The following is a 16,611-nucleotide window of genomic DNA, read 5'->3' as shown; positions in this document are numbered from 1 at the left end:
AAACAACTTAAATAATGTCGCTCCCTATTTTGCTCCCAGAGAAGTACTGATCTAGAGACTGTCATGGACTCAGGTTGTGGGCCATAGATAAATTCAGGCTGAAGATGAGAACGTAGAGATACATTTCAGAGACTCACAAGAAGTTTGAGGTCTATGCATGAGATGATTTTGAGACTGGTTGTACCAGAATGGTCCTAAGTCTCACGTTATGGCTGGGGATGATCTCTGCAGCTGAGCTATACCAAAGAGTCCCCAGCATCATTAATATTCTTTTCTTCTTCTTCTTTCCAGCCCACTACTGTCTCAGAATGAATATTTTAAAAACAAGATTTCTAGTAGTTCAGTGTTTCTGGAATACACACACACGCACACAAAATACATACATGCACACAGACTAATCCATTAAGTTTCCTGTAGCTACTTCTGTCCCAAAATAGCTTAAAAGAGAGACTTTAATTTTTAGAATGTGCTGCATTCTGGAATGTTCTGGAAAGAATTTTTCACACTTTTCACAAATCCCTATTGTTAAGAAATATTGTTAACAATAGTGATTTCTGTGATGTTGATCCTATTCTCCTTCCCCACTGGATAAATCAATTGGAAGAAGAATGGATAAATTAACTGATATATACTCATACTATGGAATACTCTACAATAGTTACAAGAAATAAGTATGAACACAGATAAATTTTTAAAACAATGTTTAGGTTGATTCCAGTTGTTTACCAACACAAGCATTGTTGCAATAAACATTTCTATACATATTTCCTTATACATAAGTGCAAGAGTTTCTCAAAAGCCTATGTTAAGAAGTGAAATGTGTGGGTTTTGAAGGATATGTACATTTTCAGCATTATTAGAGATTGTAAAAATCTCTCTAAATAGATTTTTTTAACCAATTAGTAACATATGACAGCTCTCGTTTTTGCCTAAAATTTACTTTTAGGAATAGATTAGAGGCAGAATTATAAAGCAGTGACAATAAACAATGTTATGAAAGTTGATTGTTCATAAAGGAAAAAATATTAGATTCCTATATCACATCATACAAAGGAAGATAATTAATTTTTTTCTAAAGGTTTTTAGAAGCAACTATAGGGGAGAATTATTTATTTTATTTTTTAATTTTTTATTGGAGTTCAATTTGCCAACATATAGCATAACACCCAGTGCTCATCCCATCAAGTTCCCCCCTCAGTGCCCATCACCCAGTCACCCCCACCCCCCGCCCACCTTCCTTTCTACCACCCCTTGTTGTTTCCCAGAGTTAGGAGTCTCTCATGTTCTGTCTCCCTTTCTGATATTTCTCACTCATTTTTTATCCTTTAGGGGAGAATATTTTAGAGTATATTTTGTAGAAGACTACAAAATGTAAAAATGCCAAATTTGACTGTATCAAAATGAACAAATTCTAAAGAAAACATGCACCTCACAAAGTTATTATTATCCATTATTTTAGATGCATATGGCTAGCAAGATATTATTACCTAGGATATATAAATAATTCATGCAAATCAACATAAAATAACAAAACAACTGAAAAAAATACGCAAAGGATATAATAGGCAATTCATAGAAACAAGCAATAAACTTAAGAACTAATGTTCTTAAGAACATTCTCAAGAACTAAACTTAAAAACTATTAGATTGTCAAAATTGAATTTTCTTTAACCAAATATCCCTGAGGATGGCAAAAATGAGAGCTGTCATAGGTTACTAATTGGTTAAAAAAATCTATTTAGAGAGATTTTTACAATCTCTAATAATGCTGAAAATGTACATATCCTTCAAAACCCACACATTTCACTTCTTAACATAGGCTTTTGAGAAACTCTTGCACTTATGTATAAGGAAATGTTTATTGCAACAATGCTTGTGTTGGTGAACAACTGAAATCAACCTAACCATTCATTGTTTTAAAATTTTGTCTATGTTCATACTTATTTCTTATAACTATTGTAGAGTATTCCATAGTATGAGTATATCTTAGTTAATTTATCCATTCTTCTTCCAATTGATTTATCCAGTGGGGAAGGAGAATAGGATCAACATCACAGAAATCACTATTGTTAACAATATTTCTTAACAATAGGGATTTGTGAAAAGTATGAAAAAATGTTAAGATTTAATAAATCTGAATAATGGGGTGGAGTGAGAGACTTCTTGAGGGCTTCTCATTCCTAAGATCTTATTTATCCAATGTCATTCAGACTGTACCCTCTACTCAGAAGTCTATCTAATTCATTTAACTATGACTCTTGGATAACTTTGTATGACTTAGTAACTCTCCGATTTTATTGTGTCATTTTGCAAATACTCTATCAATTTGGACTTGGTGATTTATTACTTTCTAAGTCTTACAGTCATAGAATGATAGCGCTAGGAAAAACTACATTTTCCTGTTGATGTAATGATGAAATTGAGACCTAGAATATTTTCATGCATATGTGCATTGGCTATCAAGCTAGATAATAACTATTTTCAGGATGAAGGCACTGCAGTTGTTTTATCTTTCCTTTATATTCCCATGCTTTCCTTACTGTTGTGCACATTATGCAACAACATTGGTTGACTAGGTGGCCAGAGGCTTGGGTGGTGAGGGTGCAGAGTGCTACCAGAGGAAAGCTCTCTCAGGCATGATTTCATAGAATTGGGGAAAGTGGAAAAGATATATGAAGAAAGAAGAGTCATGGAATAGAACTGTGGCCTGGGGCTTAAAGCGTTTTGGGAAAATCAGGGAGACTGTTAAGGGAGAGTTTCTCTAATATAAGCCCTACATATTCTGCCATCCATTCAGCCTGGATTAATTGTTAAGCAAAATAAGCAAGTACACCAAGGAAGAAGAACGTTAGAGTTTCTCCCCACTCACTGCTGCTCTTGATGTCAGTTCATTTTTTTGGTATCATCTTTATCTGCCATATTTTACTTTAATCTGTTATTATTAGACATTTTCTTTGTCATGATGAGTGACTAAAAGTTTGGGTTAAAGCTGTTGTCAGATTCCACATTTGTTTCTATCTCATGGCTTGAGAGTTTCCCCTTATATCCAGTGTAAACATAGCTGGTGAGCCTGGCTAGCATTTAACTTACCAGCTGATTTATACATATGATTCTTAAGGTCTTCATTTTGAGCCCTGGCTGAGGAGACACTGTTGTTGGACTGTGCTGAAGGCATCAGTTGGTTTTAATCGAGCCTTGCCTGTATTCATTTACTCATCTCAGTTCTTTGGAAAGCCACTTGTGCGTCAGGCAGTTATGCTGGCATGGGAAATACATATTGGAAAAGACTCACTCTTGCTCCTTTCCAAGTTTATTATATCCTAGGGGCCAGGCTGATAAGAGGAGTCACAATACAATGTATTCATATTGCTGTAGTCTATTTAATCAATACTCAGTCATGGATCAGACTATGCATGGTAGTGACATTGACCCAAATATTTTCTTTCTATCAGACAGAGTTGATGCTACAGAACATGGAACTTAAAGAAAAAAAGTTTTATTGAGGAAAAAACCCTACAATATACTCTAGGCCACAGTTATTTACAAACATATATGTTTCAACTTTTCTATTTGGAGCAGCAATTCTCAAACCATAATTGTCTAATTCCATCTTCTGTCATGTGTGCATCCTCCTTGCAACCAAAGATAATTATCTCTGAGTACATGAACCTAAAATTTGGATTAGGAGTGCCTAAAACCACTCTGGAAGTGCTGAAACCACAATACAAGAAGGAATGAGCACAATACCAGTGTGGGTTGTTAGGCATAAACACCAAGATCAGAATAGAAACATGAATCAGTAGCTGTAAACAAGATCTGTTTTAACTTTTTTGCAATTGATAGAAATTCATTCATTCCCATCTAATTGTTTGAAAGAACAGTTCATAATTTTCTTTCTGTAAAGCTAGGCCTGGGTTGTGATGGTGAGTGTGGAGGAGAGGTCTATTTTTTTTTTTTTTTTTTTTTTGGTGTCTTGAAAATCAACGTCTTCATTTTTAAGTGTAAACCCTTTATCCAAAGACACAAAGTCCTGGGTTGTAATAAAGGTCAGTCTGATCTTTTAAAATCAAACCAAATAGTTTCCATTTATCAGGAGTGGAGGTAGGTATGACCTTTGCAGAATTAGGAAAATGGGGCTCAGAGATTCTGTGACTTGCCTAAAATTGTACAGCTTTTTAGTGATAGAATGAGAAATGAGCCTTCCGTTTTTCAGATGTGCCAAAGGAACACTATATCAGAAGCCTGGGGCCTAAAGACAGTGCTTTGGGCTATTCACATCTTAGTATCAGTTAGAGATCAGTCATAAGTAAAACCTAACAGCAAAAAAATTGGTAAATTGGTGTAGGAAATTTAATACAGGATATTAGGTACAAGCTTGAGATAGCAACTTGGGGAAGTTGAGGCAACTCCAAGTAAAGCATCTGTTGGAGTCCACCCTTACCCATTGGATGAGTGAGACAGGAGGAGGAGCTGAGGCCATGTGATAGGAATGAGAACCTTGTAGGAGGGAGTCTTTAATGGGAGATGGAATGCAGGACTGCTGAAGATGTTTCCAAAAGACAGGATGGGAGGACTATTAGATTCTTCTTCCAATAGCTTATAAAACAAGCCCAGTGTTAAGCCAATTTGCAAGAAAGTGGGAATCCATCCCCCTTGGAACATAGCAGAGCATAAAGAGATAAAGGGCTGGGTCTGAGGGAAATGACCAACATGCCTTTTCCAATGGAGTATCTTTATGTCTAATCTCACATGTGTGCTTTGTAACTTAAGGGTGTTTTATTGAAGAAAGAATTCTAGATTTTAAAAAAATAAAAGTTTAAAATTTGCTATACTAGACCACTTTTAAGGAAATACATATCTAGTATAGTATTTCTATATACTAAAGTACTTTTAGTCATGTTCGTTTTTAGAGTGATGAAACTGTTTATATTTTAAAATGAAGAAATTGAAGCTCAGAGTAATTAATAGATTTCCCCCATAAGACATGGCTAGAAGGTTCAGTGGCCAGGACCAGAAATCTGAGTCTGGGGCTTCAAATTTGCTAGAGCTTTTTAAAATTGTGTACAAAGGCATTTTGTGGAGCTGCAGCAGATTTATAGGGACATTACTAGATATTTTAAAATTTCTTTTTTTTTTTTTAGATATTTTAAAATTTCAATGGAAATTACAGTAACCTGTTTTGGATACTATGTGAGCTAACAATTTAAACATTAGATTGCTATGTTCCATTTGTTCATGTTGTATCTTTGTGAGGCTGGGTTTTCTATGATAGAAAGCAAGGATTTTGTGAAAATCATTTTGGAACAGGAAATGATGTAGCAGTGTTCTCTCTGATTCTAAGGTTTGAGATGTTGTACTGTGCTCAACAGAAACGGAGTTGTTAGGATATAAATACTTAGCAAATTGTTAAACCCTAACTACTGATTAAGTAGAACTGTTCAGTATTTCTTTTAGCTTAGAGTGTGCTATGAAAAAATTACTGTGATATTAAGACCACTGTAAACTGAGAAGACATCTCTGCTCTGGTGATATTACCCCATTAGTACCCCCAAAAAAGTAACATTAATAACTTGAGATTGTGCATGGGGAGAACTCTCAATTGCCCAGACTGTTCTTCCAGAATCTATAGCCTATGATCACCACCTTTGTTTACTTTTATATAAAGAGTGACATGGGCTACAGTAGAGTTTAGCAATTCAAAGCCAAGGTCATCCTTATAAAATAAAAAGAAAGCTGTGTGCATCCTTAGACTATTCTTAACTTGTGCCTCAAATCAGTGAGTGGAGATTCTGGAAGATAACTTGCTAGTTTATCAAACGCTCAAAGACCACATGCAAGACCAGCATGGCACATCGTTTCTAATGCTTTCTATCAGTGCTTGTTCTTATCTCAACTAGTCTTTGCCGTGAGTTCACTTGAGAAGCTTAACTGCAGCAGTAGGGTTGCCATCTCTTTAATCATCACTCAGATATTAGTTTTTTCCCTTTCAAACTGTAATTCTTGAAATGATTTTTATATCTTGAACACTTCATTCTTATCTCTCTGTATAGACCTCTAAAATGTGCCTTATAATGAAAATTACACCTAAATTCTTCAAGAACCATAGACATCTTAAAAGGTCAAAGAAAATAGGGATTGAAATTTGTAAGTGATGTTATTTTAAACAAGAATGAGTGAAACTGACATTTTGTGGCATTATAGAGTGGTGGAACATTTTGTACCTTGGAAACTGGAGAAATGAAAATCTTGAGATCAAAAAATGAGAGAGAGAAATCTGAAAGAGTTCAATATTTTACAAATGGATGAAAAAGTTCTCTTGTGGTGAGTTAGGAGAGAACCAGAATTCCTAATAGTTGGAATGAAAATACTCTCTTAAAGATTTTTAAATGTATGTACATACAGGTGCTATGACTTTATAAGTGTGAAAATATCCTCGGCCCTGGTTATTAATCAGAATCATCCATGGAACTTTAAAGAAAATGCAGAGATCAGGGTTCTGTACCAAATCTGTACCTGAACTAAGGTTCCTGAATCCATATTTTAAAAAATAATTGATAGCTACGGATTTAGGAAATTACTGAATTATTATTTTAAAATATTTTATTTATTCATGAGAGAGAGAGAGAGAGAGGCAGAGACCTAGGCAGAGGGAGAAGCAGGCTCCATGCAGGGAGCCTGATGTAGGACTCAATCCCGGGTCCCCAGGATCATGCCCTGGGTCAAAAGCGGTGCTAAACCACTGAGCCACCCAGGCTGCCCAAGAAATTACTGGATTAGATGCAGTCTGGTGTAGAATATAGATCAGTAGCATTGGTATCACCTGGGAGCTGGTTAGAAATGCAGAGTCCTAGGGTCCCACCCTAGAACTACTACATTAGAATCTATAGTTCAGCAATATTCCTAGTGATTGTTTTCAAGTTCCAGAGGCTTGGTCTGGGGGAGACAAACCACGCTGGGATTCAGGGTACTCCTATACTATATCTCTGTTACTCACCAGCTTATAGAAGCCATTTATCCTCCGTGAGTCTATTTCTCCAGCTAAATGAAAAGATATAATTATACCTGTCCAACTTACCCTAGGACTGTTGTAAGGATATGAAATGGAATATGGAAAATATGTGGAAGTACTTCAAAAGATTAAAAGTGCACTGTTTATATAAATTGATACTCTAATGTGGTCAATAGAACCACAGATTTGTAGAGCTACTTGGCTCTTCAATTTATTCCACCTCTATATTTTTTTAGCCACATCCTTGATTGCTACATGGTTAACCCCCACTCACATTTGTTTAGCCTCCTACTAAAAATGCCCAAAGGTAGCATTACTCTTTTCTTACATTTTTAAGTCATAAGGAAGTAAGTAAGAAATTCAAGTGAAAGAATAGCTCATTTAGTATCTGTGGAGTGTCTGGTAATATGCTGCATTCATGAATATAACTCCATATATAAAATTTTGCAAATTAAGGATTTCAGTAAAGCCACTTTGGCATTATGAGTCCTATAGTCTCTTGTGTCATGGATAATTAATGTTTAATTCATAGTTTCTTGATTAATGGGTCATCTTCTTGTGATAAACTGCTTTGTGCCATTAGGTGATTTTAGTACTGGAGGTCTGTCTTTTGTGTCAAGGAAAATATAAGTATATTCTTTAGAACTTGTCTGGGGTCTGTCCTCCAACCTCCTTTGCTCCATTGTGACACCTAATGCTATTTGGAATCTCCTGACTTTCTGTGCCACATTTTTATCCCCAGCTCCTCCCAAGATGTCCTCTTCTCTCTCTATGAGGCTTAACACTCCCTAAATACAAGCCCAGATTTGTCTCTAACTCCACTCCTCACTTCTGACTACTGAGCCAGTTATAATCCCAAGACTCTCTTCTATTATGTCTGTGTGTGGGTCAGAGTATCTTTCTGCTTGTACTTGATGTTCTGCAGTGTTTCTTGGTAACTGCTGTGCTGGATGCTAATTCTTTTTTTAAAAAAAGATTTTATTTATTTATTCATGAGAGAGACACAGAGAGAGGCAAACACAGGCCGAGAAGAAGCAGGCTCCTGTTAAGAGCCTGATGGGGGACTTGATCCCAGATCCCGGGATCACACCCTGGGCCAAAGGCAGATGCTCAACCACTGAGCCACCCAGGCGTGCCTGGATGCTAATTCTAATAAAGCCTCTTTTATCTCTTCTCTCATAGCATTTTCTTTTTTCTCTTTCTTCTCTCTTTCTTTTATTTTTTTTTGTGTGTGTTGTTTTTTTTGTATTGTTTTTGTATTTTCCCCCACTTGAAGTTGTATACCTTCCTTGCTCCATGTATCTCAGCTTATGCTTTTATCCTTTCTATTGTTTCTCTCCTCCTTCTGCAAATTCACTTCTCTTTTTTATTTTATTGTGCTCTTTTACCATCTTTCACACTTAGATTCACTATTTTTCCCTTCTGGCTAATGTCTATCTCTAATTTAAGGCTGTGTACTTTCTGGACATCTGTTACTATGGGCAGACATTGGGCAAATAAAATGTTTGAACTCATCATTGATAAGTTTCTCACTGTCATTTCCTGGATGGTGGGGAACTATTGAACTCCATTAAGAGTTCATTGTCAATCTGGAGGATATAGGTCCTTGAGTGCAACTAGAAAGTCAGTAATGAGGAAGTAAAACTAATCCAGGTTATGTGATGTTTCCTGTGAAGATTTCTTGTCAAAAAGTAGGACCAATGAGTCAGACATCTTTAGGACTTTGAGAAACTGTAAAAATGCTTTTAGTTCATGCCTCCGTATGGCCTCTATTACACATAGGTTTACATGTAGGATACACACACGGCATTTCTAGCAGAGATTTTATTTATATATGTACAAACTCAGATTATAGTTTACAAATCTTATTTTTTAGTTACATAGCCATGGGCTGATACCCACCAATAGTGTCAGCTTACAACTCAAATGGTAACAAATTATTATTTATATCATTTGATTTAAATTTCTGTTGGTAAAATTTCATGAGGTCCTTCTTATACACGTTATTCACCATCTTATTAGTGCTTAGAAGGAGTAGGAAATCTAAGCAGCAATCATAAGGAGTCTCAATTATTGAAAGATTTGAGAATTGAAATTAAAATAACCGAATAAAAGGCAGGTACATGCCTAGAATCCCACAAGGTTTTGGTCACTTGCCTGTGCATTTTATTTTAAAGTGTGAGTAGCTTTTGTGCAGCTATTTTCAAGAAATGTTTTAATACTAAAAATGTGCCAGCTAGTTCTGAAATTTTTACTGTCTATGACCTTGCTATCCATCTTTCATGTATATGGGGATTTTTCTTTCTGTTGTGTTGTTGTTCTTTTCCTCCTCTTCCTCCTCCTTCCTCCCTTCCTCTTCTTTCTTTCCTCCTTGTCCTCTTCTTCTTCTTCTTGATTTTTCTTCCTTTCTGGACTAGATTGTTGTAGCTCATCGCACCCATCTCTATTTCCTGGTGTTCACATCCTGGTATATTTTCCTCCCATGTAGAACAGAGATAATTTTTGTAACCTATAGAATATTATGGAAATGGTGGCTTCTAAATGTGACTTCTAAAGCTAAGTGATAAGACATTGTGGCTTCCCCTTGATTTCCTGCTTCCTTAAATGACTTGGTTTTGGGAAAGCCAGCTGCCATTTTGTAAGGACACTCAAGAAGCCCAATGGAAACCCTATGTGCAAGAACCTGATGCTTCCTGCCAATAACCAGTGAGGAACTGAGGCCTCTTGCCAGTAAGCATGAAAGAGTGAGAAATTTTGGAAGCAGATCCTACAACCCCAGCCAAGCACTCAGATGACTATAGCCCTGGCTGTCATCTTGCATGTAATCTCATGAGAGAACCTGAGCCAGAACCACTCAGTGAAGCCACCCCTGAATTTCTGGCCTACCAAAACTGTAAGAAAATAAATGTCTGCTATTTAAAGCAGCCACGTTTGGGAGTAATTTATTATATAGCAATATATAATTAATGCATATGTACTCTACCACCAATGGGAAGATCTCTAATCCAGATGATATTAAATTAATACAAGTCCCAAATCAACCTGCTAAAGAAATTAGGTCTAGTTTATATTTTTATGTGTATCAAATAAAATCACTGTTCCTTCATTTTATATATGAAGATAATTTAAATTAAAAATAAATGATAATGCTATAAATTGAGTAGAAGAATTTAAAAGTCATAAATACAAAGGCTATTTTTTGAAGGCTTTAATAATAGAAATAGTTATTGTTTCTCTAAATAACCAGAAATTAATAATCTCTCTTCAAGTTGGCAATTTTTATATATATTAAAGAAACTAGAATAACATATAATTAAGTGCCACTTGCCAATATTTTCCAGTTCTGTGTAAAGTTAACTGAACATATAAAACATATTTTCTCCTGCTGTTGACTTTTTATTGTCCTGGGCTGTAGTAAATGCAAGGCTGCTTTGCTTAAGGGTATAATTTTGTGCAGGAAACCACAATAAGGTCTGGGAATAATTGCCACAAGGACTAAGATTAAAAGATAACGTTAGCAAAAATCTTTCGACATTTCTATCAAAGTCTGTACTCTAGAAGAAAAATTCCAATTATTTCTTCAATGATGAAATCAATATTAGAGAAAATGCTGTTGCAGATTTCATTTTGTTGTATAGTCCAGTGACTTTTCTACCTTCCTATCTGTTCTTACTTTAGAAAAAATTTAGAATATTAAATCTTTTGGGAGCAAAGTTCCACTTAATTTTAAAATGAAGTAGTCTTATCCTTAAGAAAGAAAAAAATTTAAATTTCCAGTTTTCTGTAGCTCTAAATATTTCTGTCATGCTTGGCCCTTACCCCAGTCCTCCCACAAAATCAATCACCTCATTCCATTTTTCTTGATAATATTATGGGAAGTAAAATAAATTTGGTCCAAACAGTATGTTGTTATTATGAAAAGATTCTGGTTCTTTCCTGGGGTACCATGCAGTGGCCCTGAAGGCAGTCCTGAGTTGGTTTTTGTGATCCTAGATCTCCCTAAATCAAGGTCCATGGGGTCCAGAGAGAGCATATAAAGCCCAGAGAATATCTTTCTGCATTTTATTTTAGAATGCTGAAGTTAGTGTAAGGATTTTTGTAATGTACCTTAAAGTGTCTGTAGTTATAAACTTTAATTCAGTTGTGCTGGAGATCTTTGAGGAATTATACTATGGTCTTTTCCTCATCTGTATCTTTAGCTCAATATAACCTCCTAGTCAAAGTGCGGAATGTACTTTTCTTACATTCTCATAGACAGCTTGCTTCTTACATCCTACATGGCTGGTCTTGGGACAGTTCACTATCAACTTCATTGACACTTTTATTTGGAGGTTTTATTAGATCCCAGGGAGGCAAGATCCAAAGACAGCTCCTGTGGCTAGTTTCTTATCAGAAAACTTACCCTGAATATTACAAAACAAGTTAATGTGAGAGAAATAGGAGGGAAAAAAGCCTGGTTTCAAAATAAAAACAAAGCATTTTTCTTTCCCCAAAATATTTGTTGGGCATACTACAGGCATGGAGCTCATGCCACATGCAGAGAAGGCATTTTAAGACTTATTTTAAATAGACATTCAACTCCCTGAACTAATATAGATGTAAATGGTAAATAAGAATGCAGTATATTAAGGCTTTTTTTGGTTTGTTTTTCCAGAGGAGCCCTCAGCCTTTATTGTGTAATTGTTACTAGAAAGATATCATGCTGTAATATGCAAAGTCAATGACAAAGACCCAAATTATTGGAAGGCTTTGATTCACAAGGTTTCTATTTCAACATGTGAATCCATACTTATTTGAATAGGTCTGCAAGTAAAAGATGACTTGATCACCATCTTGAAAATTCACTTTCCTTGTTCTGATTTTGTACAGAAAATGTTGGTGTTGAATAGAAAAATAGCAAACAGTAATTTCAGCTGGTTGAAATCCAAAGCTCTGTTTTCCACAGACACATAAAATTAGTTGAGAGTAGCCAACATTCTGGCCTGTACTGCGGTCTGGGTGTGCTGTGTCGGCTTCTGTTACTACATCCTGTCTGCAAACCAGGTGCACAAAACATCGTAAGGAAGTGAAGTCTGGTTGTTGGTAATTAATGGAGTTATTTGGGAATGAAAGTCAAAGCAGTAACAATATATTATGCTGGAGAGTGTTAGAGAAGTTTTCCTGAAGCAAGAATGGAATCTTGCAAAGGAAAGCTTCTAATCTCAGTGAACTAGGATATTCTTACACTTATTAAAATTCAATGTCTGATTATCAACCCTTGCTTAAAGAAGAGGAGATGGGGGAAAAAAGATTTTTATGGGGTGGATAAAATGTTCCCTATAAAGCAAATATGGCAAAGCTACTCATTGTGATGAACTGTGAAAATAATGGCCTACTAAATATCTTACTGTGCTGAGGAGCTAATTTAATGCTGTGTTACATCTCACTTCTCAAATTGTGTGTCCTCTAGTTAAGTATGGTATATGATTGGTGCTGGAATCTAGATTTTATGTTGTCCCATATTTGAAATTATTTTCTAAAAAAAAAAAGAAATTATTTTCTCTAGATACAATCATGATTTAAATGATATTTAATGATGGAAATGTTACTGCTTACTTGGAAAAAATGGAAAGGGGTCATAGTAGAAGGTTATAGATGACAGATAATCATGATGTATGCTGAATAACCATAAGTAAATAATTTTTATTTTATAAAAAGGGAAATATCCTATGAACTAATGAGAATTTTTGGAGAGTTTAGTGATCATATGTTCATATAATAATTCTTAGCTTCTTGTTTCAAAGAAAATTGAGGGATGATAACTCCATTAATGCAAGAAAGTTATCCTGTTTGCATCCAAAGTCAAATTTCTAAAGAGGAAATAAAAGCACAAGCAAAACAAAACAACAAGGTAACTTTCTTACATATTAGAAAAATGTCATCTTTTTCTATATATTATTATCATTTTAAAGATTTTATTTATTTATTCATGAAAGACACAGAGAGAGAGAGGGGGAGGGAGAGAGAGAGAGGCAGAGACACAGGCAGAGGGAGAAGCAGGCTCCATGCAGGGAGCCTGACATGGGACTAGATCCCGGGTCTCCAGGATCATGCCCTGGGCCAAAGGCAGATGCTAAACCACTGAGCCATCCAGGGATTCCCTTTTTCTATATATTAAATGTGGAGTCAAATTTCTCACTGTATCAGACAGACATCAATCAATTAACAAATACCTATCAATCACTACTAGATCTTCAACATTGGACCAGACGGAGCTACTCTGATTTGTAACAGAGTCATCTGGATGATTTCTAAATTCAGAGGGTGACAAGGTCCCAGAACCTTGTTGCTAACCTTGTTTGAGTTTCATTTTTCTGGATGTATTTTCCTAAAGAAGTGAAACACCTAAGTCTTTCTACAGAGGGGGAAGAGATTACTGTATAGTTCAAGAGACTAGACCTTTACACAGAAAGTAAAGCAGCAAGTAATTGATGACAATTGTAATTCTCCTCAGTTAATGAATATCACCTCTTATGTTTGCATGGAGCAGCACGTAGATGATTAAAATTCAGTCGATCAGTTAGAAATGACATATCATTTGCCTAGACTACTGATGCTAAGTTTTTTCTTGTGGTAGGCTCTTTTTAAATTTGATGGCTATTTGAAACTTTTTCAAAAAGAATATGTTTTGAATTATTGTATGTAATTGGAAAAGTGAAAAAGATTCCAACTATGTACCTTCAAATTATGAAATATATAAAATATATACAACCAAACTATAGATATCTACTTTTAAACATGTTTTCTTGGGGAAAGTGGAGGCACAGTTCTTTGGTTTTGTTGATGGATGATAATTGAAGTCAAAATGTTTGATAAAATTACTTATGGGAAGTGTTTAGAAAACAAAGAAGAATGGAAGAAAGCAACACTGAAAGACACAATTAGGGGAGAATGGAAGAAGAAAACCTAATGAGGGAGAATAAGAATCAATAGTCAAAGAGAAGAGATGCCATAAGTGTATTATGACAGTATTATTCAGGTCAGGTAAGATAGAGAGCAACCATGTGGTTGAGTATTTAAGAGGAGTAGAAGTAAAGTTCTTAGGACTTCAGGATCTATAAAACTAGGAATTCTGGTGGGGTTTTTTGGTATGGATTTTAGAGTTCTCTAGGGTAATAGCAAGGGAAAGTATGTAAAAAATGACTGGTCAGGAGTGATTTGTCCCAGGTGAGTGAAGTTTTAGGAAGTGATAGATGATCATGTTAAGTAAAAGTGGCAGCTTGGTTCTGACATGCAGGATTAAGCCCAGAAGTGTCACAGTTGTGCTCTCACATTTTTAATGATCATCATAGAAAAATGCTATTAAATGGATATACCATGTGATATTCGTCAGAAAGAAAATTATAAATAGGGTATTTCACATTATCTCTTATTAAGAGACTTGAATAGTGACATAATTTAGAAATGTTTTAAGATCTAAAGATCTAAGGGAAGAGGCTGTTAATACTGGCTACATATTATAATCATTCCAGAGAGTAAAAAAAACACAAATTCCTTTCAACAACCCAGTTCAATTGAATTTTAAAAGCCCCCTAAGACTTCTGGCTTTAGTTTTGACATGTAAAGAGCTTATAAGTCATCATTCCTGTCCTTATAAGAAAAATATTGGAATAAACTAAAAATCAATGATTTTTGTTGAACTTATCAGAAAACTGAAGTCATAGGGAAAATCACTCTCCCTAAATGTAGAGAGATTGATGAATCTAGAGAGTACAGCCAAGCAGGATCTCTCTCTCTCTTTCTCTCTCTCTCTCATTCTCTCTCTCTCTCACACACACACACACACACACACACGCACGGGCAAATCCTATTCAAACTTCAGAAAATCAAAGGCTGAAAGAAAATGTTAAGTCACAGGGAATGAAACACTTTACCTATGGAGAAACAGGATAAGAATTACAGCAGACTTCTCATCAAAAACCATTCAAGCAAGGACAAAGTGGAATGAATTATTTAAAGTGTTGAAAGAAAAACTCATGGGGTGCCTGGGTGGTTCAGTGGTTGAGCATCTGCCTTTGGTTCAGGTCACGATCCCGGGGTCCTGACATCCAGTCCTGCATCAGGCTCTCCACAGGGAGCCTGCTTCTCCCTCTGCCTATGTCTCTGCCTCTCTGTGTCTCTCATGAATAAATAAATACAATCTTAAAAGAAAAGAAAACTCACTAATCTAGAATTCTATATCCAGCAAAATTATCCCTCAGTAGTAAAGGAAGAATAAAAGTTCCTTAAATGTTTAATTTTTTTATTGTTTTTTAAAAAAATATTTAAGAGAGAGAGAGAGAGCAGATGTGTGAACAGAGAGGAGGGGCTGAAGGAGACGGAGAAGCAGACTTCCCACTGAGCAGGGAACCCAGCATGGGATTGGTTCCCAGGATCCTGAGATCACAACCTGAGCTAAAGGGAGATGCTTAACTGACTGAGCCACCCAGATGCCCCTTAAATTTTTAAAATCATAGCCCCTTAAGTGTTTTTAATTGAGAACCACTGGTTAAGATAAAGGTGGCTCAGATTGCACAGATATATAGAATGATTCATATAGTTTTAGTAAAAAATTATTAACTTATAATTTTTCCACAGTCCTTCCTCTTTCACAAACCAATAAGGATGATTCTGGCTTTATGAACCCAGATTTTTCCCTCTCCTTCCCTTAAAATTTTTTTTTAAATTTATTTTTATTGGTGGCACAGCAATTTAGCACCACCTGCAGCCCGGGGTATGACTGGAGACCTGGGATCGAGTCCCACATCAGGCTCCCTGCATGGAGCCTGCTTCTCCCTCTGCCTGTGTCTCTGCCTCTCTCTCTGTGTTTCTCATGAATAAATAAATAAAATCTTAAAAAAATAAAAAATAAAATTTATTTTTATTTAAAAAAGGTCTTTTTTTTTTTTTTTTAATTTTCCAGGTCCTGCATCCCTAGGACCTGAAACTGAGAGCCACAATCATCCAGCCCTGTGCCACTGGAGCTACTATAGCACTAGAATGGAGCCTGTTAGCTGTAGCCAGTCTAACAGACCACAAACAGTGCCTCATCCCATTCTCTTTGGGAGCATCTACCTAACAGAGAGTGAAAGAAAGAGAAGGTGGAGAACAAGGCTGATTCAAGGTCCCCAGAAGAATTTTTAACATGTTTTCTTTCTCTCACATTTTTTAGAGAGAAATCAGAATAAAATTATAGGTAGCATATGATGAAAACTTATGGGCAAAGGAAGGAAGTTTTTAAATAAGTGTTACTTTGGAATATATCACCCAATTATGTTTGAATGATATAAGCATATAATTGAGTTACCTTTCTTTTTTAAAGATCTTTTTTTTAAGGTGCCCCTTGAGTTACCTTTAATTGTTCTGTGTTCTGTCTCTGCTCTAACCCTAAACAGGTGGCTTATGGCTTCAGTAAGTAGTAGAGACATCTCTCATGGATTCTTATAAGATTTTCTTCAATTTGTTGAAACCATCATATGCTAATTGAGATTTCCACAATCATACAGTTGATATGGATGGAAGTTTTTAAAGTATGAATTTTGATAGGTTCAGGGAGGCTTCTACTTGTTTTGGCAAGGGCATGG

General features: G+C 35.7%; 1 long non-coding RNA gene and 1 other non-coding gene across 2 annotated transcripts; one reads left to right on the top strand and one right to left on the bottom strand.

The window, feature by feature from the left end:
* The first annotated feature begins 6,913 nt into the window (after positions 1-6,913).
* LOC112651447 (uncharacterized) lies at positions 6,914-16,339 on the top strand. The gene is made up of 3 exons (XR_003130797.2): positions 6,914-7,020; positions 12,793-12,899; positions 15,951-16,339. It is a non-coding gene; the product is annotated as an uncharacterized LOC112651447 (long non-coding RNA).
* LOC112652045 (small nucleolar RNA SNORA54) lies at positions 15,954-16,075 on the bottom strand. Its single transcript, XR_003131212.1, has one exon. It is a non-coding gene; the product is annotated as a small nucleolar RNA SNORA54 (small nucleolar RNA).
* Positions 16,340-16,611: the final 272 nt, after the last annotated feature.

The sequence above is a fragment of the Canis lupus genome, chromosome 4, assembly GCF_003254725.2.
Source record: "Canis lupus dingo isolate Sandy chromosome 4, ASM325472v2, whole genome shotgun sequence".
Lineage (NCBI taxonomy): Eukaryota > Metazoa > Chordata > Mammalia > Carnivora > Canidae > Canis > Canis lupus.
Note: the sequence above shows the minus strand (reverse complement) of the source record. Positions and strands in the feature narration are given on the sequence as shown.